The 5,126-nt window shown below is 39.4% G+C and overlaps 1 non-coding gene across 1 annotated transcript; it reads right to left on the bottom strand.

The window, feature by feature from the left end:
• Nucleotides 1-3,969: 3,969 nt before the first annotated feature.
• LOC112861818 (U6 spliceosomal RNA) lies at nucleotides 3,970-4,073 on the bottom strand. The gene has a single exon (XR_003223710.2). It is a non-coding gene; the product is annotated as a U6 spliceosomal RNA (small nuclear RNA).
• Nucleotides 4,074-5,126: the final 1,053 nt, after the last annotated feature.

Genomic DNA, 5,126 nt, shown 5'->3' with positions numbered 1-5,126 from the left:
AACTATATGTTGAAAAAACATACCCTGTACCTGAGAATATTGACCCAGAATGACCAAAACCAGGACATATTCCAGGAAAAAAAAACTGTATTTAAAAGAAAAGGGGGAAAAAATAGATATTTAAGCAAAAGGAGCATATAACTTACAAGGGAAATCAAATTAATTTATCCTCAGATTTTTTTTTGACAGCAAAGCTTTTTGCTAGAAGAAATTAGAGTAATGTATTTAAAATATTCAAGGAGAGAAAATGTGAACTAAGGATTTTTTATCCAGGAAATCACAAGCTGCTAATAACATGTAAAGACTCAGAGAATATTATTCCCATGAGCCCTTCCTAAGGAGTCTTCTAAAGAACAAGTTTCAGTCAGGTACTGCTGGTGAATATCAGATATATAGTTACTTGTAGATAAAAAACTAAATGAGGGTTGAAAGGGAGACAGTCTAGTATATGATTCAACTGCAAATATACTACAACTATAAAAATTGGGGAGATGGTTAGCATATGCAAAAAACATTTATCTGCTTTCACTAACAATAATGTCAGTAATAGTACAATTATTGTTATTCTGAGGATGTTGTATATATAAAGTAGAAAAAAGCAAATGCTAATTATGGGACATTCTAATTCTACCATCTCCCACGCCTCAAAGGATTTTTTAGTTAAAGGAACTATGTAGATAATACAAGATGTTAAATAAACAATGTAGATATGAATCTGAATTAGACATATCAGTATAAACTCATGGGGTATTTGTCTGTTCCAGCTCTTTTCACTAAAAGCGTTTAAAAACAAAGTCAACCCAACAGCAGTGCTCATCTCCAGCATTCAGATTTGATCTTCAAATGACATAGCCCATTGAACTAAACCAGGATTTCTTGGAGAAATGGCTAATTCCAGATCTAAGGCAGGAAATGTTTATGATGAGTTTGGAACATCCTGACATGCAGTTAGAAGGAAGCTATCAAAAACTACTAGGGTCATGTCAGAAGATCTCAGGAAGCACCTTGAAGAGTTTTCCACTGGCCAAAGATTTGAGCTTTATAATAGATTGAAACTAATCAAATATAAATATATATAAATACAAGAGATTATGACATATATCTTAAAAATAATAACTGGTCACCTTCTGAAGAAACAATGATCCAACTGTCATCTTGAAAACTGGGTGAATAAAAGGAAATAATCAAACCTCATCCTAGCTATCCTATATGAATTATAGTACTATGTTACAAAATAGTAGATGAGGGAAAGTGTCTCTTTATAAAAGTATGCCAGGTGATAATTAAAAGGACATATAAAATTAAAATATTACTATTTTTCAACTCCCAATGAATTAATGGATGTAGACATTGAAGATCTGCTAGGACTAACATTAAAGAACAACGTAAACCAGACACAAAACATAATACTACCTTAACCTTGTTAAAGGCATCAGACCTGTGTCAGGACAAGCCTCTAGATTCAGCTCCCAATTTGCAGGAAATAGAGAAGACAGAGGAACACACTGAACTGTACCATGAGTGAGCAGTCAGCAAATCTGACTGTAGGAAACTTGACAGGCTAAATGACCCAAATTTGTTACCAGATAAACTATAAGGAAAAGAAAGATGTGGAAGGAGGAAACCATAAATTAAAAGAGACCTAAAAAACATATCAAGTTTTAAAAAATGGGAAAAAATAAACTATAGGGTTTAGGGATGCTCAGTTGAGTGATAAAACCATAAATAAATGCAAATAAGTAATTATTATAAAAGTCACAATAGTGATTACTTCTGGAGATAGGAAGGGATTGTGTTGGGATGAGGCATGTGAAGGGGTTATAATAGGGGTGGCTGGCAATTCTATTTCTTGATTTTGGTGGTAGTTATAACAGTGTTCACTGTATAATAATTTCACTAAGCCACACATTGGTTTGGTTTGGGTTTCTGTGTCTGTGTTTAATTTTACAATAAAAATATTTTTTTTTTTAAAGTATTAACTGTAGTGGTTATTTGTATTCCTTCTCTCTGGGTTAAATATTTGGTCATGATGAATTAAGAAGCTCTCCCCAAAGCAAGGGTTCCTTTGATTTCTGAAGGAACTAGGACATAATAACTAGTGTCCAGCTATGATCATTGAATTAAGCACTTAGGAGGGCTCATTAAGCTCTTGTTGCATGAAATCAGTGAATCAGTGAGTCAACAGACAATGCAAACACTCCATATTCAAAGTCATTCTGCAGACTTCTACTAGATAGCTCTCCCTGGCTAGAAAAATCTTCAGGAGCTCTTTATTACCTGTAGGAAATGCTTATGCTTCCCAGCTTCACATTCCAGCCTCTTTTCCAGAAACCAGTCTCAACCAACCTTTCCAATCTTAGCACAGCTAGTTTTGCAAATGCTATACTCCAGTCAAACAGGTCTACTTTTAGAATTCTATCTCCTATCTTTCTCATTTCCCCTGCCCCCATCCCTTCCCTGGTACCTTCCCCCTTTCTTTCTACTGACAGAAACTCTACTCATCCTTTAAGGTCTGGCTCTATTCCCGTATCTTCTCTAAAGACAGTACTGATTACTCTTTCCCTGTTGTGCTTCCTCTTTCTTCTGAACCTCAACAATGTCTATTCTCACTTTTGGATACTTAGCCCTTACTTGCACTAGTATTATTGTGAGAGAATTTTTTATCTTTTTAATTTGTTTTGGGCCTGCAAATACACTCGATATTTTCTGAAACTATGTGTGACATTTTTAAAAAATGATTACAGGGGCGCCTGGGTGGCGCAGTCGGTTCAGCGTCCGACTTCAGCCAGGTCACGATCTCGCGGTCCGTGAGTTCGAGCCCCGCGTCGGGCTCTGGGCTGATGGCTCGGAGCCTGGAGCCTGTTTCCGATTCTGTGTCTCCCTCTCTCTCTGCCCCTCCCCCGTTCATGCTCTGTCTCTCTCTGTCCCAAAAATAAATAAAAACGTTGAAAAAAAAATTAAAAAAAAAAAATGATTACACAAAGCCTATCACCACATTTTGTGCATCTCCAATCAGCATATGTCAATTAACTGTTAAAGTGGGTGGGCGGATGAATGGGTGGATAGGCAAAAGAACAGATCAAGTTATCACATATTTGAGAGCATTCAGTGGGTACGGGCAGACACATAAGTTTATATACTCAATAGGGGTAGAATTACAGGGGTCTATTTGACTGCAAGGGGTCTCTGGTGAACTACAGGCAGTTACAGATGTTGGGTACCTGGAGGCTGGGATGCTGAAATGTAAGAAGAGAACACTGAAAATATATGGAAGAAACTAATAATAAACTTTTTTTCACTCACAGCTTTGTCCACATCTAGACCTATCTGTGGCAGTTCATGCACTTAAATACTGAAACTTGAAGCAAAAATTAAAAGAGTCCCACTCTATATACTTTACAAAATCACTTATGGGAAGTTTGGGGGTGAACAGGACTATAATTGAGTTTGAGGAGAGTTCCCTGTGACCTAAAATCCAGGTATGAATGGTTACGTGAAAAATTAGAGGCCCAATCCTTCAGTTATGAGGATGACTTCTGCATAAAGAAGAAAAGTAAGGTCCCTGAAATGTGTCAGCTGTCCCAGGGAGCTCTGAGCTGAAAGAAATCCTTGTCCTAGTCAGAACACTAGGTCAGCCGAGTAGCATAGTACCTGGAGCCTGATCCTTCTGGTTCGCTTCCTCCAGCTAACCACAGACCTGCCCTCCTTTTGAAGCAATGGCTCCAGGGAGAAATCTGCAGACAGATTGGAAGGGATAAATGAATTGGAGTCTGTGAGCTAAGATTAAGCAAATATAAATAAACAGAATTAGAGGTGGAAAGAATGGAAATCCCAGAGCCAACAAACTTCTTTTCCCTCGTGCTTTGGCATTTTCCCTTCAAGAAAGCCAGGAAAGAAGAGAAAGGTTCTACCATGGATTGGAGGCCTCCTGTGTAATGAGAACTATCCTAGCTGCTTTCAAACATGTAATTTTATTTAATCCTCCCCCTCAACTTGTGTGTCATGCTTGTGCAGGGCCCATGCTAATCTCTGTATCATTCCAACTTTAGTATATGTGCTGCCAAAGCAAGCACCACCTCAACTTGCAAGGAAAGAGTTACCTTCCATGTTTTACTGAAGATGCAAACCCAGATTTAAAGAGATTGAGAGACTTGGCCAAGGCCACACACTTAGAAAGTATAAAAACCAGGATTGAAACTAATGTTTATTTTCCTCCAGAGCCCTGCCCACTACACCTCTAGTGGAAACAGAATTACAGCCTGTTTTAACTCAAAGATGACCTCACCATCATCCCCATTTCACAAATGAAGAAACCAAGGCCAGAAAGGACAAGCAACTTGCCCAGTTCACATGGTCAACTTGTAAGAGGTTCTCAGCTGTAGCCCACACCTTCTGATTTCCAAATAGGAGCTCTCATTATTTGTATCCTTCGAGGTCCTACAAGAATGGCACACTCAAATGGGAGCATTAGTGGGGAGCTTAATGAAGTGACTGTTATGCAAGGGCACATTTAAGGGAAGCCAAATAAGGATGGTGAAGAAATCCAAGTGTAGGAGCTATAAAGGGGGCTATGAACACCCCTGTGCCTGAAGGGACAAGGCCAGGGCCCTTAACTCACTCTGAACTTTGGTAAAGAAAGGCACTGCCAGCCTGCAGGCTGGCAGGGAGGGAATCTAGGCCATAGTACTCTGCTCTCCCTCTTTCTCTAGTCTACTTGTGTCCTAGTGGTGCCTCCCATAAGCTGTACTGGCATTCTACCAAATGCCAGAAGGTGAGGGGTTTCCAAGGCAGCTTCCAGGGCTCAGAGCAGGATAGGAAAGGAAGAAGATTGGACTGGGAGAGGCAAATTAAGACTTCTGAGTGCACTACTACACAGGGATGCTTCTCTGAACCTCAGTCCTTGGGAAGAGTCCTGCCTCCACAGGTCAAAGACAGCAAAAAAACAATAATAAGTCTCTCATGCCAGTCAATGTGGAGCCACGAAGGCATGGCACAGGGAAATAAAGTGCAGCTCACAGCACAGAACTGAATTTCTCACTACCCACTGCATGAGTGTTATCCTAGTCTGGCCAACTTGTGTATGATAAAAGGGGGCAGACAGAAACTCTGTTCCAATCACCTCAGGA

The sequence above is a fragment of the Puma concolor genome, chromosome A1, assembly GCF_028749965.1.
Source record: "Puma concolor isolate L17-30 chromosome A1, mPumCon1.1.hap2, whole genome shotgun sequence".
Lineage (NCBI taxonomy): Eukaryota > Metazoa > Chordata > Mammalia > Carnivora > Felidae > Puma > Puma concolor.
The sequence above is the reverse complement of the archived record's forward strand: the minus strand, read 5'-3'. Positions and strand labels throughout refer to the sequence as shown.